Here is a 26149-nt window from a genome sequence, read left to right as displayed (position 1 = left end):
TCAGTAAAATAGGCTGTACACTTGCTGAGGGCAGGAACCATTTCTGTCTGATTCGCTGCTGAATGTATTCATTTATTTGGCATATGGATTTGAGTGTTGACCCTACTAGGCCCTGGGACCAAAAAGGCAAACAAAAATCAGACATGATGCTTCAACTTCTGTGTCCCCACCACACCATCTTGTTTTCAAATCAATATCTTTGGGAAGTATTTGTTGACAGATTAATTGAATGGCCACACTGAGGTTATAGAAGGAGGGAAACAAACAGGAATCACACCATAGACACTGAAAAAGATCACTTAATACAGTATTTTGCACATAACATTTGTCTAGCTTTGTCTTCCTAGATGCCTAACATCCATGTGTCAGCCAAAGCTTCTTTTTCATGTAAAAGCAGGTCTGTGGCTACTGAACCGTCCCAGCCTGAAGGGGCAGGTCCCCAGTATAATGGCAATATGAATAAAGCAGAACAATTTCTCCTCCTTGTGGTTCCCATGTGGTTTTACACTTACTAGTTCCTGAACAATTTCCTCACTAGTAAGGGCCACATCTTCACTGTACGCACCCTGTAGCTAACTCTAAAATGCACAAGTGCACTGAAGAATGCCAATGGTGGCAGTGTAATGCCTCAGGACACACCAGATAGAATTATAAACATTTAAATATATCAGAGCAGCACCAGCCTGAACATCTCTGGTGAGTGCACTCATAGCTGATAAGGACGTGGCGATTAGCTTCCTTAGAAATACTTGTTCTTAGAATTCCTTGGTTGTCCTAATGGCATCTTACATAGGAAGACTTGCAAAAACATACATCTTTGATCAGCCATCTTATAAAAGCATATTTTGGATTGCCAATGAAGAGATTATGAATAAGTATGTGTAAACTCATAAACAATACTAAAAAAAATAGTTTTAAAAGTCCATGTTTTGGTAGGGTGACCAGCTAAAATACAGGATCCTTTGTTAAATATGAATTTCAAATAAACAGTGAGAAATGTTTTGGTATTAGTATGTCCCATGCAATATATGGGACATACTTATATTAAAACACTAATTGTCATTTTTCTGTTTGGGGGCTAGAGGTGGAAATGAGGTGTGGCTGCAATTGGGCACAGATAATCTTTTTGGGGCGATGAGAATGTTCTAAAATTGGATTGTGGAGGTTCTGTAAGTTTAACTGCAAAAACTAAAAATCATTAAATTTTACACTTCAAATACGTGAATTGTATGGTATGCAAAGTATACTTTACAGAAGCTATTAGAAAATGCCCATGTTTTATTTTAGATGACCCCATGTTAACAGATTTGTAGTTGATGGATGAGTTCTATCTTTCTTGTAATATGGTTTTGATCAGCAAATGGGGTGATAAAAAAAATGGCAGGATTTTGTAATTGCTAGAGCCCTGCACAAGCACAAAGTAGCATAAGAATATTTCTCTTATTAATTGCAGTGTTTCATTTCATTATTGTATTTTGCTATTAAAATTAGCTCCTTTGTAATAAACTTTTGCTAGACATTATTCTCTGTATTTTTGCCAATGGGAGAACTGGACTTCAGATACTGAATAGTTCAAAGTCACATCTTGACAAAGATAGGGTCATCCCACCAGAGGTCATAAGAACCCTAGCACAGTGTTGTTTCAAAACATCATGTGTAATTAATAAACAAAATAGTTATACTTATGCTTTTCCACCTGTCTTTTAAGTTTGGACTATAATTAAAATGTCTGGATGGAGATAAAAGCACCAAGGTAAGGTTGTGTCAAAATGACTGTGGACAGATCTTTTATGATGGCCACCACGCCTTTCCTTTAATCATTCGACAGTGATGAATTGCCTGCTGAGACTGCATGTGCTAGAGACGTAGTGGTAATGAACATGGAAAACACTGCCCCTGTTTTCATAGAACCCCAATAAGAGGGGAATTCTAGAAATTTCATTTTTTCCATTTTGATCTATATTATTTGTTTTTGCCTCTATACAGCTATTCATTAGCTTAAAGCGCAAGTTAGAGAGTTTTTTAAATTCTCAATTACATAAGAATTACCAATTGTTCTCTAACAGGAAATCAATAACTATAGACTCCTCCAGTCTCTTACATTTACATATGCAGTTTCCCAACGCATTGTTGTTGTAAAAGTTAATATTTTTCAATGTGTCTGATTAAATATAACCCCAAAGCATTGTGGGATTGGAGCAGTGCTCCAAAGGGAATATTGGATTTTATTCTGTACAACTCAGTGGAAAAAATCAGGAAGCAGTAACTTCCTGCAGGGCCCCACAGAGTGATTTAACATTATCTGAGTGGCAGTTAGACTTGGGATCTCTGAACTGATGTGATAGGAAGTTAAAAGATCTCCAGTAGCAACTGACAAAACAATTATTATAATTTACCTTCATGAGACAAAGGAGAAATCAAACTCCCGAAAGAGTGGAAAATTTCTCCCAAGTAGACATTTATTATAATTATTATTTTTATTGCTACTCTTGGTATTTCTAATAGTTAATGTTGTTGCCATGGAGTTTAAAACCAACTGGTGGCATTGATTGACATGAAGATGAATGTTCTTAATATAAGAACACACACTGAATGAATGCTTTTTCGTGGAGAAATCTGACTGGGGCAGAAGTTATTGCTTTTCTGTTCTAATGCAGTTGCAAGTGTTGTGTTTTCCAATTGCTCTATAAATTTAAAAACTTCCTAAGTAATCAATATATTCTTCTACAATAGTCTTACGTTTTCTAGTTTTGTTTTGTTTTCTTTTTAATTTGAAACTAATATTAATACATGCTATTTAGTGTTGGCATCTTCCGAATATTGTTCAGGGTGGTATTTCTCCTGTAGGAATCCAGCATTATTTGATGGAAGTTATTTAGAAAATGACCTCACAAATTCTCATGATATTCCTTTCTTGGTATGATTTAGACAGACTCCAATCATCAGTGTTTACTGGCATTCAGAGCTTAGCTTTAATTACAGTAACCCCTGGGCATTTATGGATTTACAATTTACCGTTATGGTTTTAACTTCAAAGGTAGCTGATGTGAAAATTTGCATAAACTTACACCGCACAGATTCAGGCTGGTGGATAGGAATGTGTCAGGTTTCTGAGTGCACCTTGCCGTTGGCCTGGAATCCACATCTCTAGTTTTTGGTTTTTTTTTTATCTCCACTACTGTGAAATGACACAACTTTCTTCCTTTTTGAAAAAAGGGACCCCAAAGGAAAGTCACATGCTAGTCCTGGAACTGCAAGTAAAAAGAAAGTGAGGAAGTTTTGTGTAGAATTTGTTCTGCATGAAGTAAAAAGTTCAACATTGGCTCAATTCTATCATAAAAACTAATATCCACTAGTCATGAGTAAAAGAAAACAAGAAATCAATATATTTATTTGAGGGGGAGAAAAATTTCAATGCTTATATAAATAACTTCAGTGCTATCTGATTGGTCACGTAAATATTTCAGTTATATTTCACTCTATTTTATGCTATAGTGATATTCAGACATTTGAGTCTTGAAATATATTTTGCTTGAAGGTCATGACACTATTATACATATAATTTTGTAATTTGTTTAATTACTGTTTTATTTTTCTTGCATGCATGTTTATTTAAGTAAAACAAATCAGAAGAAAAGACAAAAAATTCCTTAGAGGGTAGACATTATGATGTAGGTCACCAAGGCGATGAGGTAAGTTAGTGATATTTATTGAGGATGTAAGAAAGTAATAAGCCAGTGTCTGCTGTAATATGTTTGGCTTCTGATATAACACTCTCAAGTTAAAGTTTGGATATCTCAACAAATTCCTCAAAAGAAACATCCATTATAGCTCAATAACCCCTCATATATTTTTGCATTCTCTTCTCCCAAGCTCCCAGTTTTTCCTGTACAGAGAATAAGAACCACTCAGAAATGATGGTGCTTATGCATACCTCTTGGTGTGCAGGAGGGAATTCTCAATGAAACTAAATTATTAAAGGAGCTCTTGTATTAGTTTCCTGGGGTTACTGTAACAGAGTACCAAAAATTGGGTGGCTTAAAATAACATAAATTTATTGTCCCACAATTCTGAAAGCTAGAAGTCTGAAACCAAACTTCTAGCAAGCAAATTATACTCTCCGATGAGCAGGGGAAAATCCTTCCTTGCCTCTTCTAGCTTCTGGTGTTTGCCTGTAAACCGTGGAGTTCCTTGGCAATGCTCTTGTCACATTGCCATCTTCTCCTTGTGTATCTTCACATTGTCTTCCCCTCGTATATTGAGTATTACAATTAATAGTTTTTTCCTTCCTTAAAATGTGCATACATTTTTTTGGCACCCTCTATATAGAGACAAATACAGAACCCTGTAATGCTATAATGGTGCATAAATCACTTTAGAAGTTAAAAGACGAAAGTCTAAAAATAACTATAAAATATGCTAATGGATACACAGTATGAAAAGCAATAATAGACAAATGAGACTACATCAAACTAAAAAGCTTCTGCAAAGGAAACAGTCAACAGAGTGAAAAGGCAATCTATGGAACAGGAGAAAATATTTGCAAACCATATATCTGATAAGGGGTCAATATCCAAAATATGTAAGGAACTCATGCACCTCAATAGCAGAATCATAATTACCTGATAAAAAAAAGTGGACAAAGAACTTCAATAGACAGTTTTCCAAAGAAGACGTACAATTGGCCGATAGACATATGAAAAGATGCTTGACATCATTAATTATCAGCAAAATGCAGATCAAAACCACGAGATGTTACCTTACACCTGTTAGGATGACTATCATAAAAAAAAGAAAAGAAAAGGAAATAACAAGTGTTGACAAGGAAGTGGAGATGTCAGAACCCTTTTGCACCATTGGTAGGAATCTGAAGTACTACAACCACTGTGAAAAACGGTATGAGGTTTTCACAAAATTTAAAAATAAAAATACCATATGATCTGGCAATCTCACTTCTGGGTGTTTATCCAAATGAATTAAAATCAGGATCTTGAACAGATATTAGCACTCTCGTGTTTAATAGAGCATTATTTACAATAGCCAAGATGTGGAAACAACCTAAATGTCCACTGATGGAAGAATTGTGCTATATATACAATGAAATATTATTCAGCCATAAAAAAGAAGGAAAGCCTGTTGTAATTTTCAGAGTCCTTCAGAGAAACAGGACCAAAGAGACATTATAAGGAATTGGCTCATGCAATTATGGAGGCTAAGAAGTCCCAAGATCTGCATTCAACAAGATAGAAAACCAGGAGCACCATGTATCTACTTCCAGTAGGAATTTGAAGGCCTAAGAACTAGGGGAGCCAATGGCGTAAATGCCAGTCTGAAAGCAGGCAGGCTCAAGATACAAGAAGAGCCAATTATTTTAGTTTGAATCTGAGGGCAGTTTAAGCAGCTAGACAGGAGATGTTCCCTCTTACTCAGCCTTTTCGTTTTGTTCAGGTCTTCGGGTGATTAAATGAGTCCCATCCAAATTAGGGAAGACTCTCTGCTTTACTCAGTCTAACAATTCAAATGTTGATACATTCCAGAAACATCCTCACAGACACATCCGGTCAAGTTGACCCAAAAAAATTAACCCTCATCCCTGTCATATGCTACAACATTGATGAATCTTGAGCACATTATGCTGAGTGGAATAAGCCAGTCACAGAAGGACAAATACTTCATGGTTCCACTTATCTGAGGTATCTAAAGTAGTCGGTCATTGAATAAGAAAGTAGACTGGTGGTTGCCAGGGGTTGGGGAAGAGGAATGAGAAGTTGCTGTTCAATGGGTATAAAGTTTTAGTCACGCAGGACGCAAAAGTTCTAGAGATCTGCTGTTCAATGTTGTGTCTACAGTTAACAATACTGTACAATACACTTAAAAATGTGTTAAGAGGGTAGATCTCATGTTATATGTTTTTTACCATATATTTTTTTAAAGAAGTCTTATGAATCATTGACAAAAATTAAAGTAAAGGCCATTGAACCACCTTTCAAAAATCTGCAAAGACCCTATTTCCAAATAAGGTCACATTCTGAGGCAGTAAGGGTTAGGATTTCATTGTTTGTGGTTTTTTTTTGTGTTTTTTTGTTTTTTAAGATGGGGGAGGACACACAATTCAATCTATAACAAGTACAATTTGTCACTTTTTATTCAAAAAAAACCACACGTTATTAAGGCAACTGTTACAGATTGAATTATGTCCCCCCAAAATTCATATATTGAAACTCTAACGGCCAAAGTTACTGTATTTGGATATGGGTCCTTTAAGGAGGTACTGAAGGTTACCTGAGGTCATACGATTAGGGCCTTAGTCCTATAGGACTGGTGTCCCTTTAAGAAAAGGGAAAGATGTGGTTGTTCTATAGTTTAATTGTAATTTTGAAGTGATCATGAGAGGAGTCAAGCACAGTGTTTACCTACTCAGCTATCCTGACCAGAAATCCCAATTTGGAGCCTTTTAATTGTTTTTTTTGTTTGTTTGTTTTTTTTTTATCATTTCTTTTTTGAATTCTGCTAATGTTAGCAACTTCTCAAAAAAATATCCTACATTTACTAGGGCTCTAGGTTTGCAGACACAAACTATTCATTGTTTTGGGTGTCGAGCAAATCAACTGCAAAGGAAAAAAGTAAAATATGATAAAAGAGTTTTCCTTTTTCTCACACTCAAAGTGATAGAGATTAAAGAGAGGTAAAAAGTGACAATTTGAATGAAATGCCAGAATGTCTATAACTTTCACCTTACTCATGATCTCTAATTTATAGCCCAATATTTGAACATTAGTATAATGATTTCCAATTATTCTCTTAGCATTCTTAGTTTCAACCTCTTGCTGAAACTAATTTTAAGTATTTCCCCACATATAATATGGGTATTAGTTTTGCAGTGTGTGAAGTAGAATTTTAAAGATGTTCTTTCAAGATTCCCATTCCCTAGTTGTCTAATCAAACATTAATCTAGGCACTGCTGTAAAGAAACTTTTGCAGATACAATTAAGTTTACTAATCAGATGAGCTAAAATGGAGGAGATTATTCTGGATTATCTCACTGTGCCCCATCTAATCATGTGAACCCTTAATAAGTAGAATAGGAAGGAACGAGAGTCAGTCAGAGAGAGGATGAGGCCAGAATGATGAGGCAGAAGGACACAGAAACCTTGACAAGAACTCAACGACCATTGCTGGCTTTGAAGGGGGTCATGTGCCAGGAAGGTAGGCAGCCTTAAGAGCAATTCCTAGCTGACCATCAGCAAGAAATCGGGGGCCTGAGTCCTACAACTTCAAGGAACTGGATTCTGCCAACAACCTGAATGAACCTCAAAGCAGATTCAACTCCAGACCTGTCAAAAAGGAAGGCAGGCCTGCTAACACCTTGATTTTGGCCTTATTGAACCGGGAGCAGAGAACTACCTGACTGCTGTGACCAGCCTGTGATGTATAGAACTTTGAGATAATACATAGGTGTTGTCTTAAGCTGCTCCATTTGTGGTGTTTGTTATAGCAGCTATAGAAAACTAACACAGGCAGTCGTAATTATAGAACATCTTTTTCAATGCCATAGTATATTTTTTCATACATTTAATATTTTGTAATATACATTATTGCAAATTACAATCTTAATTTCACAACATTCATGAATTCGGGATATGACAAGAAGAAAAAATAAGCCAAAAAAAATCACAACATAATAAAAATAAAGAAAACTATTCTGCTTTGTGAAAATTACCATTAATACAATGAAAAAGCAAGCCACATATTGGGAGATAATATTCACAATATATGTATCAACAAAAGACTGAATTCACAATGCGTAAAAAAACCTATCAATTCAATAAAGTGAATCAACACAATAAAAAAATGGGCAAAAGATTTGAATAGACCACAAATGAAGATATATGAGTGGTCAAGAAGCACAGTGAAAAATGCTTAATATTATTAGTCACCAGGGAAAGGAAAATTGAAACCACAATGAAATACCACTTATTCAAGTATACACTCAATCAAATCACTAAAAACAAACAAATAAGACGCCAAATGCTGGCAAAGATGGGAGCTCCCATACACTGCTGGTGGGAATGTAAAATGGTACAATCACTTTGGAAAACGATTTAGCTGTTTCTTATGAAGCTGAATACACCCTTAACTTCATAACCCAGCAATTTCACTCAACTGTTTACTCAAGAAAAATGAAAACATAGGTCCACCAAAGACCTATTCTTGAATGTCAACATCTTTCTTCATATTAGCAAAATGTTGGAAACAACGCAAATGTCCATCAAGAGGTGAATGGATAAATTGTGGTATAGCCATACAATGAAATATTATATCTCAGCTATTTAAAGTAATAAACTACTGAAACACAGGTGAATCTCCAAGTATTATGCTAAATGGAAAAAGCCAGACCCAAAAGACCACATACTCTACGCTTCCATTTATATGAACCTCTAGGAAAGACAACTTTATAGTGATAGAAAGTACACCATTGTTCCTGGGGCTAAGGGTGGGGGATAGGAATTGGATGGAATGCGTCACAAGAGAATGCTTGGGGTTGTGCAATACTTTGTCTTTATCGTGTGGCATTTGCACAGATGTCTACATTTGTCAACACTGATTGACCTGTAAACATTTTGTGGTATGTAAATTATACCTCAACATAGTTGATTTTTTAAAAATAAAAATGGGAACCAAAAAATAATAGTAACAGTGATCATTGGTTTGGTCTGAACAGAATCCAAAGCTTGGCTTCCAATGCAAAATAAAAACCTGACTATAACATCAAGGTAGGTATTGTTGCTGGATTGTTCTTTCCAGATGCAGCCCTGAGAGACTGAGATAAGAAACTGAAAAGCCTATCTTTGCTTCTCTATCAGAAATCAATCTCTGTTCTAGGTCTTCCTCCTACCTCCAAGCTTTTCTAAATCAACCCTTCCGAGCCCTACAGGCCACAAAGATATGATAACGTGAAACTATGTGCTGCTGTCAGTCAGGAAAAGGGAACAATGGCAGGTCAGAGAAAGGGTTCCCAGGAGTTCAGTTTCAGCCCTTACTTACCACTATTTGCTGCTGAGATCCTGCTGCTGTCATACCCAGAACTGATAGAATAAAATGGCGTTTGGCACAAGACCACAGGGCTGGGTCTGGAATGCTCCCAGTTGGTTTCTGGCCATACATATAAGGGGGTTTCTGGCCAGACACATCAGATCTAGGATGAATCTAGCTCGGAAATATATTTTCTGGTCTCAAGTCTTGTCCTAAAGCATTTGACATCATTCTTCCTTTAGACTGCTTGTGTTTAGTGTGAGTAAATGAAGTTGGCCTCGCTCATAACGATGTTAGCCATTTTACCGGTATTAAAAGTACCTTCTCATCATTCAGTCTCAGTTCTAACATCATCTCCGTAGGGGGAGCTTCTCTGATTACTTTAGCTGCAGCAGACATCTGTTACCTCATACCCTTATGTCACACTTAGTCACTTTGTCTTCACTGTACTCATTAATATCTGAAATGATCTTAGTGCTTATTTATTAATGTCCGTCTCCACCTGCAAAAATGACAACCCTGTTAAAAAAAGGCACCTAGTTTGCCTGTTCACGGTATCCTGGAAACAGTGCTCACAGCTCAGAGCAGGTAGGTACTCGATAATGTTTTGGAAAGAATTTTAACTATACAATATAGGGAGAACATTTTTAAAAAACTAGTTATATAGAATCTATATTTAAATTATTTCAAATATCTCTATTCATACTCTTGATCCTTATATATTGTTTAAAATATAAAATTGTGTTCTGTGTTGTCACCTACTGATGAGAGATCTGTAAATAAAAGTTGCCAAGATGCAAACTGCTTTTTTTTTTCACTTTAATTCCCTTCAAAAAATCTTTTAAATTCTTAAAGTAAAACTAAAGTTTTGTCTAAGTGTGTGTATTTACCATTATTTCGCTCTCAAGCAGATATACACATTTGCTTTATGTAGGCATCAAAGAATTTCAGTTGATTTTTTGCCCTTTTCATGGTTCAGAGGTTCCTATTCCAAAACTGTAAATAAAAGTTAACTAAAAATATGGAAATGTTCAGGGTAAAGTTACCTAGTGAATAAAATTGCAATGAGGAGAAGAAAAGGTATACAAGCAAGGTAGGCAATATTCTGTCTTCTTTGATTTATTGCTGTAAGGGAAAGAAAAAAGTAATGATGATTCAACAATTTCAAAGGCCTTTATCATGTTAAACTATTAAATGAAAAAAGTTTACAGTAGAAAAATGCGGCATGTAGAAAAATAGACAAACAGGACTCTCCATCAGCTTTAAAAATAAGTCTAAATTGAATAGCCCGAGAGTATTTACTTTGAATAGAGGTTGGTTTATCCTCTTAGGTCCATGTGTTCAATCAATCAACTCAAGTTGGGCGCTCCTTGTCTGTGACCCCCGTGACAGCACAAAAGCTTGGTTTTCTACTTGGGTTGGTTGTTGTGGTGCATTGAACTGTGTCCTCCCAAAATTATGTCCATGTCCTAACCTCCGGGACCTGAGCATGTGACCTTATTTGGATATAGGGTGTTTGCAGATAAAATTAAGTTGAAGATCTCCTGATGAGATGATCCTGAATTTCGGGAGAGCCCTCAATTCAGTGATTAGCGTTTTTATAAGAAAAAGGAGAAGGAGATTTGAGACAAACATAGAGGAGAAAAACCAGAGGGGAACTCCATATGAAGACAGAGGCAGAGAGTGGAATGATGTGTCTACAAACCAAGGATGCTAAGGATGACCAGCAACCTAGGAGAAGAGAAGCTGGGAGGGAGGCATAGGGTGACTTCTCCCTGAGCCTCCAGAAGGAACCAACCCTGCTCCCACCTGAGTAGGACTTCCGGCCTCCAGAGCTATGACAGCATACATGTCTGTTCTTTTAAGCCACCGCATTTGTGGTTTACATTTCTTATGGCAGCCCTAGGGAACAAACACAGTTGCATCATGTTTTCAATAGGCTTTCTTTTTGTTGTGTTTTAAACCTTACAGAACAAGGTGTCTTATTACTTTTCAGACCACTGTGAGGCACTATAACCTGATTCTTTGGGAAGTAGCCTTCTGATGCTTTTTAAAAAATTTTTCTTTATTATTTTCAGGTGTACAAAACATGTAATAAATGTAATAGTTAGACATTTATACCCCTCACAAAATGATAACCCGCCTTCCCCAATCTATTGCCCTCTGACATTGTATATAGCTGTTACAGTTCCACTGACTCTATTCCTTATGCTGTACTCCATATCCTGTGTGTGTGTGTGTGGGGGGAATATATATATATATAAATATATATATATATATAATTATAGTTGACATTCATTATTATTCAGCTTCAGCTTCAGGTGTACAGTGCAGTGGTCAGGCACTTACACTGTCCATGAAGTTTTCTCCCTAATAAGACAAGTGTCCATCGATACCCTACAAAATCTTTACAACATTATGGATTCTATTCCCCAAAGTGTCTTTCGTATCCCTGTGGCAATCTTGTGGTTACCGATTTGTGCTTTCTAATCCCATCACCTTCTCCCTCATCCCCACCCCCCAACTAGCAACCCTCAGTTTTTTCACTATATCTCTGAGACTGTTTCTGATTAGTTTGTTCATTTATTCTATTCTTTAGATTCCACATATAAGTGAGATCACATTGTATTTGTCTTTCTCCATCTGACTTATTTCACTTACCATAATGTTCTCTAAGTCCATCTATATCATTGCAAATGGTAAGATTTCATTCTTCTTTATGGCCGAGTAATACTCTATTGTATAAATGTACTGATGCTCTTTTAAAAACGTTTCTGTAAGCTTTGCTGCAATAGACTTTATTTGGGGAATAACAGTGACAACTTCAAGACTAAAGAAAAATAATCTCAGCCACCCCAGGGCCAATTGGAAACGCTGCTTTTCCATTTAATAATGCTTAACATTCTTGGACGGAAATAATCATTTAGTAACTACTTTCCTTAGAAGTCAAAACAAATTTTCTTTGAAATGATTGCTTGGCGTAGCTGTTCTTTACTCATATATAGTGGTTCTATATTTTGATTGTAATGTGTCATACAAAAATTGTATTTCAAATTAATAAAATAAGCAATAGTAGAAGAGGGGCGAGGGTGAAAGTTGACATTTTATTAGGGTTTACAACATGTGCTAAGGGCTTGGGTTATACTATTAAATTTTGAGATACAAGGTAAAAATAGGAGCAATTCTACTATTTAAAATGCACGTGCACTTTCACAGCTTGGTAAATAATTTTACTATTACTCAGTCATGTAGAGAAGAAATTTTAGAAACATTCTTGACAACTATTTTTCTACCTTTTCTCCAATTCCCACCTAAATATCTTATAAATATCTGTCTGTCTTTAGTTACAATGCCTTAGAAAAGGCTCACGCCATCCCGTGGCTAGACTTTCATAGTGTTTCTAGCTGGTCTCTCTGCTTCCTTGTCTATTTGTTCCAATCCACCGCCCACACGGCTTCTAGGGTTATAATTTTTTTTTTTTTTTTTTCTAAAACCAGTCCCATGATGTGAATACAAATTCCTTAGCAAAACACAAAAGACCTGTTCTTATCTGGCACTTGTGTAGTTATCAGTCATTTCTCACCACTCTCCCTACCCTCAGAGTAGGCCTGTTTTATGCTGGTAGTTGTCTACTGAATATCTAATCTCTCTTATTTTCTTATTCTTAGAACACCAATTTATTTTGGAACACCAATATGCCCTGGTTAACAAATACCGTATGATCTCACTTATGTGTGGATTCTAAAGAACGAAATAAATGAACAAACAAAATAGAAACAGACTCATAGATACAGAGAACAAACTGATGGTTGCCAGAAGGGAGGGTGTTTGGGGAGCTGGGTGAAAAAGATGAAGGGATTAAGAAATACAAATTGGCAGTTACAAAATAATAATAATAATGATAATATAATAATGATAATAATGGTGTGGGGACAGAACCAGGAGTGCAGTTTCCAGGCTCTCACCCACCCTCACATGGAAAGGTATTGGCTCAGGTAGTAAATGGCCATCAACTGTGATTGGATGGCCATAGGCTGTGGCTAGTTGGCCGTCAGCTGTAACCAGTGAGCCATTGGCCACTAATATAACTGCTGTGGCTATGCTAGCAGGAAATGGGGGCTGGCAAGGAGATGGTGGCTGAGCCAGCAAGCAGTGGAGTGAGGGTTGCGAACAGTGTGGCTCCTGCTTCCTGTGTCTCCAACCCAGCCTCCAGTGAGACTATAGTGGTGTTACTCCCCCATCTATGGCTCCGTGGGTGTTCCTTTTTGGCCTCACCATGTCCTGTGTTCTTATGCAGGGAGCGGGAACTGAGACCCCGCATGACACCCTACATGACAAATAGTAATACATTTCTCAGCTTCCTTTCAGCCAAGAGTTGTCATCTGACAGTTCTGGCCAATGAGATGTAAGCAAATAATTGCCTGTCAGAGGCTCTGGGAAGAGTTTGGTTTCTTGAAACAGTGCCTCCATTTTGTCTTTGCTGGTTCTTTCTTCTTCTTTTCACCTGGATAAGTGGACCGACGCCTGGAGGTAGAGCAGCCCTTTCTCACCATGAGACAAGGACGACAGCTAGTAGCTGCAGAGGGCGTGCGAAGAGAAGAGCCTGGGACTCGGACCACTCACGCTGCTGCTGCCCCAGCCCTGGCGTGCCGGCCTCCGGGCTTCCTTTTCTGTGAGAAAAGGCAATCCTGTTTGTTTATGCCGCTAAGTCAGGCCACGTTTACATGTAACCAAATTCGAAGGTAGCCAATACTACCATCGACAATATACCATTTACCTTTCCTTGAATAAGACTTTGCTATCAAGCCTCTGTGTCTTAGTAGATCCCTTCGCGGCCTGGAAAATACCTATTTATCAACTCAAATGAGACCACCTCATAGGTGCATTTCACAACTTCCCCCCCAATTGCTCTTCTCCCTCAGTCTTCCTACCTGTAGGGGGCATACCCTAAAATGAATACGCACTCTTCAGGCATCGTTCTGTGACAATGCTGCTTTCCGCATAGGACTGTCTGGAATCTAAACCTTACCTGAAATCGTCAGTGGGTCTGGTCTACCTGATCGAAGTGCTCTTCCTTCAGAAAAGGCTGAAAAGAATCAACTCATAAAGCCAAAGAAAGAAAATGGCCCTTGAAAAACTGCTTTCCCACCAACAGAAGAATTACATATAGTTAGCATAAGCATATATATTCATGCACATGAATAGGCAGACGTATCTGCAACGCGTGTGTAGTCTCAGGTACCACTCTTAGAGGAGCAAGGATAGAGTGAAGCCTTAAGTTAATTGCACTGGAAATAAATGTCTCTATCTTGATGTAGGTGCTGGTCCTCTTCTATCGCCTTCTTGGTTCTCTGCCATCTGCGCTGAGAACTCACCCAAGAGAGTAAACTCCTTGGAGTCAGGGACCATGTCTCCTTCATCCTTGAATCCATCCTCCAGGATCAGTGCAGCCTCTCCTTTAGCAGTCACGCCGCCAGCTGTGTACAACTATGACAGATAACGGTGAGTTCAGAGACGTCATGCTAAGGCGCCGCAGGGGGAAAGGCGTTGCCAAAGGGGGACGGTTTTGTGAACAGGAAAGTCTGTCTTGTTCCTTAACACATTGTGTATGGCAGGGTTTAAATCCCTCATACCCCTCTATTCTGGCAGATTTTTAAAAGAAACTACTTTAAAATGCACTCTTCTCTTTAAAGCGTAAATGCTTCTATGTCATTTATTATTTTTCTATGTAATTTTTTAGGATTTACTCACCTATGATGTTAGTAATCCCTCCTGGTGTGATACTGCAGAAAGCAGCTTCCTTTGTTATTAATGAAACACAAATAATTCAATAAAATGTGCAAAGTAAAAAGAGTCAACAGTAAAAACGAGAATTCTCATTATCCGTCCTTAACGCATGGCTCAGAAAAAATGAAGATTCTCGTGATCCGTACGCAACGTGTTAAGGAATAGATGGGATTTTGAGCAGCAGCAGAAACTGGGAAGACGTCATTGCAGCCAGGAGGATTGTATGGGCAGAAAATTGAGAATACGTTCAGAGAGCAGTAGCCATCGAGGCAGGAAGAATAATTAAAAGCTTTACAATATTTAGGTGGGTAATAAGAAAGGCCTGACCTAGAACGGAAAAGGAGAGGCGGCAGTAGAGGTAAGCAGATCAAGCCCTGGGTGTACATGAGGCCGGAACTGGTCGGTAGAAAACGTGAGGCGTCTTGTGATGGAGGAGAAGGGGTTGCCTAGCACGCGTGATGTGTGGGGGTGCGTGTTCTGCGAAGCTCCATGCTGCCTACCTGTCTCTCTTGCTAGGTTGAACATCCAGCAGCATTTAAAACAGAGCAACTTTCTAAAAAATGGTTCAGGCTCTTAAATACATTAGACTTCAAACGTTTCATTATTCCACTTTGCCTCCCCCCAAATGGGATTATTTATGTAGAGGAAAAGACCGGAGGACTAAAATCTGCCTTCAGACGCAGGAAGGTGAGGCAGGAAGGAAAAAGGAGTAGCAAGCAGTGCAGAGGGTGATGCTCACTCTGCCTCGCCCTGACCTTGGAGAGTGTGTCAACCACCGCTTTGATGTGACACTTGTCCAGTGTCCTGTGGCCAGAGAGGGATACCTGAGGGAGCCTCTCAGAAAAAAGTATGCCTTCAGATTTGGTAAGCATTGTGGGCTTCCCATACATGGACAACTTTGCCTTTTTCCAACTATATTTACACATTTTCCGCTAGTATTTTTTCATCATTCTTGAATAACGAGCTTCCCAGTTCCACCTGACCTTGGGTTCCTTCTATCCCTCTGTTACCTCAGCAGAGAATGCTCTGAACTTACTGGCTTACGCTGAACCTCAAGGCCAAGATGGCACAAAATCAGGTTTACACATATGAAGATATGAATTATCAAGAAAATAAAGCAATAGGGTGTCGCTAGAGCCCCTAAAAATAGACTATTCATGCCTGTGAGTGAATACCCTTGTGAATTAAATTTACAAGAATATATAGCACAGTGGTTAAGTGCCTGAGCACTATAGGCAGATGGACCTTAGTTTGAAACCAAGCTCTGGCCCTTGTTAGTTATGTGACCTTAATTGACAGCTAAGAACATCAGTTTCTTCATCTATGAAATGGTAAAGATGGTACCTACCCAGAATGGAAGTAAAACATGTAGCACAGTGCCTGGCACAGTAACAACGCAGCTAATGGTGAAAGCTTTTTTCTCCCCAATTCTCGGTGTCTTTCATTCATTGTTGTCTGTTGTTGATTTGTGGATTACAAGTGTCCTAAAGAAAACCTGTGTCTGACCTAAAATACAAGCTCTTCTTTTGGAAAGAGATCTGTAGTGATATAGACATTTTTTAAAATTGATTTCTTTTTAAAAAATATTTATTTTTTCCAGTTAGAATTGACATTCAACATTATTTTATATTGATTTCAGGTGTACAGGGCAGTGGTTAGGTGTTTATATAATATATGCAGTGCTCTCCAGATTAGTCTAGTACCCACCTGGCACTATACATAGTTAATACCATATCATTGACTATATTCCCTATGCTGTACTTTACATCCCCATGACTATTTTGTAACTACCAATCTGTATTTCATAATCCCTTCAGCTTTTTCACCCAGCTCCCCACTAATGATCTATTAAGATCATTCTAATGTTGACTAAATTTGCTGCTTATCTATTAAAATCAGCACATTCCTGAATTTTCTGATGACAAATCCAATATTCTACTAATCTTATTTCTCATGGAACATTCAACATCTTTGCAAAGACCACGCAGTCTGTGCACAGTTACTAATATGTGGTGTGGCCATTTGTTCTTTAAGCCCTTTTGTCTCTTATACTGGGACATATAGCTAGGTTATTTCTTTGCAGCTTCTGCTTGAGTTAGGTATGGCTATGTGACTGAGTGTAGCCGATGTGCTGTGCTGTGTGCCACTCCCAGTACTGGCCCATGAACTTTCCATATGTGATTCTCACATTCCCTTTCCATTGGCTTGATACAGATAAGCATGGTGACTGTGGAAGCCAGTTGGTGAAGATGGCAGAGACAAAAGATGGAAAGAGCTTGTGGCCCTGTGTTACTGCTTGGAAGAGAGCAGTAAGAGTGACCTGCTATTCAGGATCACTGATATCTGATGTTACATAAGTGAGAAATAAAATTCTATCTTTTTGAGCCTTTAAACATGTTGGGGTCTGTTTTACAGTAGATTCCCTACCCTACTTAAAACAGTTGGATTTTTGTAATTTGGTGGAAAGATACCACAATGTTAGTGTAAGATCAGTGTTGGTTTGAATTGACTATATTTAGGGGGGGGGTAATTATAAATACAAATTACTTTTAAATTAGCTTTTTATTTAAATACCCACCTTCAAAGGTGGATGAGCCAGGCTAATTGTATACCATAGCAACCATGTTCTCATTTGAGTAGTTCCTTTTTTATTTAAAATTAAAAAAAAATATATTATTTAGAATGTATCTACTTTTACCAATGAAATGCAACATAGAAATTGCAAGAACAATTTTTTGTTACAATAATTAATAGCAACATTATAAGTAAATTAAAAATACTAATGGCTTGTAGGGAAATATGGAAAGTAGAGATGCCCTCAAACCCATGAATAAACAGACTGCTTTTTGAAACCGTATTTCTAACAACTAAAGTACCTTCAAAAGTACCATAGGAAATAAAACGATAATTCAAAATTTCCTCTGTTGATAAATGGTTCCTGAAAGTGTCGGAGACAAAAAAAAAAACGTATAAGGAATACACGGAAAATCAATAGGGTTCTGTTAGAAGTCATAACAAGTCTCACACTTTTACTTGTATAATCACATGATTTACAATAAAACTCTTTTTATTTTTCACAGGATTATAATTATTGGCTGTAAAATATATTGTTCAACTCAAAATAGATGAAACTAAAGAGGTTTCTGAGCCTTTCATTTCAGAAGTGGAATAGACAATTGATTTCTGTTTAACGGATTATTGTGGAAATAAATTACAAATTGGTCAGATGTACTTTGCTTTCCATCTCTGAGTATCTTCTGTGGACAGGCTATTATTTACAGAAAAACATGACTAGTCTTCAGATGTGGAAAATACAGATAAATGTATTTTCTTATATTACATACACGTTTTTGTGAACTGAAACAAGCAAAACTCCATTAATCAGGTAAACTAGAGTGATAGCCTTTCAGAAAATGGTTTATCCGCTGCTGGGAACACACAATACTAGGAGTCAGGGACCATTTGCATCAGTAACAATCAGAATGGACGCCTCACTTCTCCTTTGAATCAACTGTTTAAGCTTTAGCCTGACCCGTTTTCCCTCCAGTATGAAGCAAAGAGAAATAGTAAAATCAAGGGGAAAGAAATCAAATGTTGCCTGATTTGAGTTTTGATTTTGTTTCTTTTCTTTCTGAGGTTTGAATGAAATGTTCCAAGGTCTAAGCAGAGTTTGCAAGCCACAGAGTGAGTGCAGGCTGAACCTGGGCTGCAGATGTGTCCTGGTGGCTGCACAGTGTCATTATTTTTCTTAGGAGATTGTGCAAGAAAATCTGAGTTGGGACTTCTATTAAAATGTTACCATAGGCTGAAAGAAAAGGGCTGTGGGGAGAGGGTGGGGAGAAGGGAAAGAGGATGTGAGGGGAGACAAAGAAAAGAGGAAAAGGTGCAGTTATGAGACCAGCCAGATTGGGTCCTGGTGGCCGAGAGCAGACCCAGAACACCTTCTTGTCCCTCGAGGTGAATCAGCAAATTATAATGGAGTCTAATATTAGCATGGCAGCCAAGAAAAATTGTGCCACCATGACTGGTCCAACAAGGGACAAATAAGGACAAAAATCCCTCCTCCTGATGGGAAGAAGTGGTCAGCAAGGAACCCCCTGGGAACACCTGTGACACTACGCCACCCCTAAATCTTGACTATTTCATGCCCTCATTTTAAAGATGATACAATCCTAAGCTTCTTTGTTCTTCGCTGCAGTTGCCCTTCTCCTGGCCTGGCCCCTCTCTTAAATAAATCCGCTGCTTGCCTGGCTTTGTGAGTGTTGCCTGTTAGGGACATCCCCGAATTCCTTCCTGTGACATTTACCAAAAACCCTTGTTCTTCAGTAACAAAAACACATGCAATTCTATCACCAGGGGGCCAGCCTCCTTCGTGGGGGTGACTAAGCGAAGCTGAAGGGCTGCCACTCCCTTTCGTGAGGAGAAACCCTGCATTCTCTGCCTGGTTTACTCCCCCGAGACTTAGCTCCAGTAGGTGCCCGGTTGGCCTCTCGGTTTGTAACTCCTGTGCCGAGGACTGGGGGTGATAATGATAAGAAGAAACAGAAGAAAATGTAAACACTACAACTTAGATCTTCACTCAAGAGAAAAAGTGAGAATTGGTGGTGCTAGCAGTACCATTGCAAACACATGCATTTATTTTAATGGATTTGCTCATTCACAGCAGCTCAACTGAAAGACAAAAAAACCCCAGCTTTTTAGTTCCCGAGATTCCTCATCTTTGCGGGGTTTTCTTTAATGAGCTGGATCAGGAGGACTGAAACCAAGAAAAGACAATTGTTAGTTTACTATAAATCTGTTTCTCTTCTACATACACTACGTGGCAGGGCCTTTCTGTCAGTCATGTGGAAATTGGAAAGAGTACACCTCCATCTTGAAATAAATGCCTTTGAAATTTTCATGATGAACCTCTAAATTCTGAATTAAAATGCAGAAATCTTAAGTGGAAAATAAATAAGTCGACAGATTTATAATCGCTCTCAATAAACTCTTAATTTTCAATGTCAAAATAGGTTTACATTTCATATCTTTTGAACCATTTACACTTCTTCTTATCTCTCTGTGTTTATTAATTACCCTTAATGCTTCTTAAAATGATGGTATGACAGCCCTAAACAGAATTTTAAAAAATAAAGTATTTCAAATGAAAGCTAAGATGGCGATATAGGATACATAGGTACTGGATATTTCATACTATTTTCTTAACTATGACTATATAAGAACAATTGGGGACCATAATGCATTAAAAAAATAATAACAGTATTTTGATATCAGAGGACAAATGTGATGAGCTCCTTAAGTCACACTGTTAAATATAAAAAAAATAAATAGGATAAGACCATCGTTTATAAATTTCTTTGCTTTTCGTACTTAACTTTCCCTTCTCCTTGCTCTCACCATTAGTGTATTTCAAAAGTAAAACAAAACAAAACCCAAACAATACAGAGCAATAGCATCAACAGTGACTGCTTCCAGTGTGGCCTTCCCAGCCATACATGTTTGGAGCTCCAGTCAGGGCCTGTCTTCACTGGTTTTTGGAGGTTTGGCTTGATTTGGGGGAAATTTCAGACTATTGTAGCCTTAAAAACTCCATGTCAGAAGAACAGCCCCTTCTGTCAGAAGTAGTGATTCCCTCCCATTTTTGAAAGAGAGAATTACAAAGATGGTAAAGGCGACGCTTCTGGCTCCTCCCTGTTTTTCTTCCAGTTCTTTGCAGTTTTGTTCCTGAAATGCCAATGTATTGATTATTTTTGTATTTATTTATGTATACTCCACCATGCTCAAAAAGAGTTAAGGTGGTTGGACACACAACATTTACAAAATAAATGTTGCAATAGGTGAAAAATGAGGTAGCAAAGGTAGGATGTAAGAATGGACAGCATATACAGTAGTTCCCCTCAGCTGTGGTTTCGCTTTGTGAGGTTTCAGTTACCCATGGTCAAGTGCATTCCAAAAATATGAAGTGGGAAATTCTAGAAATAAACAATTCATAAGTTTTAAGTCGCACACCATTCTGTGTATCAAGATGAAATCTCACGTTATCCAGCTCAGTCCCGCCCAGGACGTGAACCATCCCTTTGTCCAGCACATCCAGCTGCCTACGCTTCTGCCCATTCGTCATTTAGTAGCAGACTTGGCTACTAGGTCCACTGTCCTTGTATCACAATGCTTGTGTTCAAGTAACCCTTACAAGTAGTCTAATGCTACGTCAGGATGCCTATGTCATTCACCTTACTTTGTCTCAGCACGCAGGCATTGTGTCATCCCACATCATCACAAAAAGGGTGAGTATAGTACAGGAAGTTATTTTGAGAATGAGACATTTACATCACATATTATGGGATATTATTGTTCTGTTTTATTATTAATTATTTTTATTAATCTCTTACTGTGCCTAATTTATAAATTAAACTTTATCATAAATATGTATGCACAGAAACAAAAACATAGGATATACCGTGTTTGGTACTAACCATACTTTCAGGCATCCACTGTGGGTCTTGGAAGGTTATCTGCCATCGATAAAGGGGGATGACTATACTACAAGCCAAAAACTTTGATGGGCTGCCCAGAGGTTGGCTACTCATTGCTCTCTACCACCCACATGAAGAGAGGACACAAATGGCTCTAGAACATTATTGCTACAACCAGATGTATGACAGGAAATGAGAAAGGGAACAAAACCCTAATGATTTAATTGTTGCTACTTATAAGTTGGAGGCTGAAACTGAATATTAAAAATGGGCCCTTGGATTAATTCTACGTTCTACTTTTCAGGCCAACTCTACCCTGCCAAAGCCGTGGGGGACTGAAAGCAAGTTGCACCTTAACTACCCTGCAGTAGATGAATGATGCCAGGCCGGGGGAGTTAGCCCTGGGTGCTGAAACGAAATGGCAAAGCCATTTTGCTCAACCCAGCAGCCTGAGAGTCCTGGCCAGAGTCCTTTTCAGCAAGAATGAGGCCATTGCTTTGTGTCTTAAACATCGAGGCTCTGGAGGACCTGGACGCGAAGTCTTTTCCCTCTTCACGACCTCAGCTGCATTGCCCTGGAGGGTCTTCCAGCTCAGCGTGACAGTGGGGAAATAACTGTCACCCTGTTAACATTAATACATGAATCACATTATACTCGCAATCTTCAAATGCCACTGGCCAGGCTCCCAGAGCTGCATTGTTGTACAGAGCACCATTTCTATACCCTGTAAGCTAGAAGTCTGTTCTCCTAGTCACTTCCTAGGAGTTTGGGAACGTCAAATGTGCTCTCTCTCACGATGATGGTAACTATTGTCAAGAGGAAACTGAGCTGCCAGGTGTTACAGTAGTCTGTGAAGACAATAAGCTAATGGGAAAGTAACAGTCAAGCCTTCAGTCACTGTGACAGCATAAGTGAGGAACTAAATAGGAGGAAACTCTGCCCTTCCTCTCCGTGCCCCCAGAGTTCCATATTCCTGCCCCCGTTCCCCAGTGCTGCAGAGTGAGAGTCAGAGGGGTCAGCACAGTTGAGGGGCTTATCTCACTGCCGGGACGCCCGAACCAAAGATGCCTGCTGTTTCATGAACCTGGGAGCCAGGGCTAGGGACAGAGGTTACTGAGTCAGAGTGGACAAAAGGGTCTCCAGGGTTCTCCCTGTTAAGCTCACCCACTTGTTGCTGCTCTTTGATTCTGGCTTAGTTCTGGCTCCGGCTTGTAATGCTGGGCTCTGCCGTTGCTTGAGGTGGGTTATCTCTTTGAGTTCTTGCTGCCCCTCCCTGCAGTCTCCTCCATACATGGTTCCTCTGCACCCCTTTGGTAGAAAGAGTTCGAGTCTATTCCTTGGAACGCCCCCTTTGCCGATGGAAAACACACATAGTGTTGCCGATTAACATGCGGGGGAGGGGTGCCACGGAATTCCAGAGCCTGCTCATCCAATGACACATTGACACACAATGACACATTGTCACACAATGACACATTGACACACAATGACACATTGTCACACAATGACACATTGACACACAATGACACATTGTCACACAATGACACATTGACACACAATGACACATTGTCACACAATGACACATTGACACACAATGACACATTGTCACACAATGACACATTGTGACATAGTTCCCCCTTATCCATGGGGGATACCTTCCAAGACCCCCAGTGGATGCCTAAAACCACAATAGTAATGAACCCTATATGATCTGGTTTTTCCCTCTACATACAAATTTATGATAAGGTTTAATTTATAAATTAGGCACAGTAAGAGACTAATAAAAATAACTAATAATAAAATGGAACAATAACAATATACCATAATAAAAGTTATGTGAATGTGGTCTCGCTTAAAATATCTTACCGTACTGTACTCATCCTTCTTCTTGTGATGATGTGACATGATACATTGCCTACGTGATGAGATGAACTGAGGTGAATGACGCAGGCATTGTGACGTCGTGTTAGCTATTACGGACCTGGCATATTGTCAGAAGGTGGATCATCTGCTCCGGGTCAGCCTGGATCACTGACCCATGAGTTGGCATCACTGCTCTTGCACTTTGGGACCACTATGAAGTAAAATAAGGGTTAAACAGTGCAATACTCTTGACAGCTGATCTGATAACTCAGAGGGATACCAATGGGCAGGGAGTGTTCACAGCGGGCACACACTGGACAAAGGGATGATTTGTGTCCTGAGAGGGACACAAGATGCTACAAGATTTCATCACACAACTCAGAATGGCATGAAATTTAAAACTTATGAATTATTTATTTCTGGAATTTTCTGTTTAGTAATTCCAGAACACGGTTGGCCACAGGCAATGGAAACAGCAGGAAGTGAACCTGTGGACATGGGGAAAGTACTGTACTTGGTTTCTGCTCCATCATGTCTCTGAAACTATTCCTTCAAAGTTCATCAAATCTAGTGTCTTCTCAGTCTTTCCACCATGTGCAAGCTGTGTGGCTGTGGGCATGTTCATTAACTTCTCTGAAGTTCATTTTTCTTATCTACAAAGTGAGGATAAAAATAATCTACTTCGCAGGTTTGTTATGAAATTCAGTATGCATATATATTAGCGCCTGACAAAAAGACTGGCATGGAGTGGGTGCTCAACAAAAGTAGTGATTATTATTTTACTATGACTAATATGACTGTTTTTGTTGGTAGTTGTGGTAGTATTGCTGCTATATTATTTTCTTCGGTCTTGCCACACTCAGTGTAGGAATTCTCCAGGTTCCCCCATTAATCTGATTCTGTTTTCTCTCTACACTCAACTTCCTAGGTGTCTGAGAATAGAGCCCAGGTCTTACTCATCTTATATACCCTTTATATATGCGCACAAACTGATTTATTGACAGCTTTCAGGGATACCCTTCTGTATTAAGAACATCATAATCAAATTCTGAGGTTTTCTGCAGCTGACTTGGAAATTCTATCTGTATTTCACTCTTTTCTCAGATCACATGTTGTCTTCTCTTACCCATTATTGCCATCTATTTAAGACTAAGTCTTTATAGTTTTCAGAGGAAGGTGCTATTTAGATATCTCCTAATTCAATGTGTACTGTTAGCTTTTAGAGGAGACTGGTGATTGGGAGGGTTTTGATGCTATTGCATACTTAATAGGAAATTGTTAAAAACAGTAACAACGATAAAACGTTCAAGAAGAATTATGAAAACATCTCCTGTGAATGAGAGGTAATTAAAGCAACAAATGGCTTAGAAACACCAGGTAGTGACCCTTTGCAGGGAATTTGGTACAGAGAGGACACAACAGCTCACAGCGAACAACATGCAAGTCTGAAAGAATATAAAAATTTAGGCCATCTGGAAATAGATTTTTCTTTCAAATTAATAGATAGCAATATAGTTATTCAAATTAAACCAAGAATGAATAAGTAACACATACTGTCAACCATTTAAGCAGATAAAAGTTGTTTTGGTATAGTGTCTACACACCTGGACAAAAGATTGTTGAAAATGATTCATTACAGATTTAGTGATTTGTTACTGTACCAATAGAAACGGTACTGGAATCAGCTGACTGTACCACACACATGAACAAATATGGCAGTCAAGCTCACTAGACTCCATTAGAGAGTCTTCAGGTTGAAATACTATAGATACAGATAGAAATACACATATTTGTCTATCATCTATCTATCATCTATCTTCTGTATTTTCAACATTAAACATCAGTTACATTATAACCCGAAAAATGGAGAACAATTTCCACTCTAGTTTTGTAGAAAACAAAAAAGCAAATGTAACTTGGAGGTGGTTACTCTGTTCTGGATTTGTTCTCAATGACAGGTAGGTGTTAATTATTCAGGGCCCCAGGGGGCACAGTGGTGAGACAGTAAATTGAAAGGGCAGGTCCCTGTCCTATCTTTTTCACTTGCTGTGGTTCTAACAAATGACTCCATTTCTGTATCCTTTGCTTTAATCCTACTGTTAGTTTGGTTTGGCTGTCTCGAGAACAAATTTATATCCCTAAAGTATTAATAAAGATATCAGCAGAGGTTCTTTTATTATGGGTTAATGAATGTTACACTGAACGGTTTTCATTTTAGCCAGCTAGCATATCGCCAGGCATCAGGTATTCAGTAATTGGGAGGTGAATTAATGGTTTTCTCTTGCCCAACTGACTGAATGTACAAAGATACATCTATATGAAGCCATGTTTTTCCATAATATTGAAATTTGTGGCATTTCAGAATACAGATTGGTGATAAAAAACTATTTTTATAAAATTGGTTAAAACCAGCTGCAGAAGGTATACGAGGTCTGACAATAAAGTTTGCGAACTCATCTTAGAAAAAGTGCTACATACCTCATTGCTGAATATCACTATGGTCACCTTCAAAGTACTCCCCTTGGGAAGCTATGCACTGATGCCAGCGCCTAGTCCATCCTTCAAAGCAATTTTGGAATTCTTTTCTGAATGGCCATCAGAGCTGTCTTCGTATTACTCTTGATGTCCTGAATGTCATCCAAATGTCTTCCTTTCAATATTTCCTTTATCTTTGGGTAAAGAAAGAAGTCATTGGGGGCCCGATCAGGTCAGCAGGGAGGGTGTTCCAAAACAGTTATTTGTTTACTGGCTAAAAACTCCCTCACAGACAGTGCCGTGTGAGCTGGTGCATTGTCGTGATGCAAGAGCCATGAATTGTTGGCAAAAAGTTCAGGTCGTCTAACTTTTTCACGCAGCCTTTTCAGCACTTCCAAATAGTAAACTTGGTTAACTGTTTGTCCAGTTGGTACAAATTCATAATGAATAATCTCTCTGATATCAAAAAAAGGTTAGCAACATCATTGCAACAAGTTCACAAACTTAATTTTCAGATT

At 38.6% G+C, this 26149-nt stretch overlaps 1 long non-coding RNA gene across 1 annotated transcript in view; it reads left to right on the top strand.

Moving 5' to 3' along the window:
- The window catches only part of LOC141571071 (uncharacterized), a 164911-nt gene extending 147698 nt beyond the window's left edge, over positions 1-17213 (top strand). Inside the window, exons 3-4 of the long non-coding RNA XR_012495591.1 lie at positions 14352-14535; positions 17035-17213. This is a non-coding gene — a long non-coding RNA (uncharacterized LOC141571071). The remainder of the gene's footprint in view (positions 1-14351; positions 14536-17034) is intronic.
- The last annotated feature ends 8936 nt before the right edge of the window (positions 17214-26149 follow it).

This window comes from Rhinolophus sinicus, linkage group LG04 (genome assembly GCF_036562045.2).
Source record: "Rhinolophus sinicus isolate RSC01 linkage group LG04, ASM3656204v1, whole genome shotgun sequence".
Taxonomy (NCBI): domain Eukaryota; kingdom Metazoa; phylum Chordata; class Mammalia; order Chiroptera; family Rhinolophidae; genus Rhinolophus; species Rhinolophus sinicus.
Note: the sequence above shows the minus strand (reverse complement) of the source record. Positions and strands in the feature narration are given on the sequence as shown.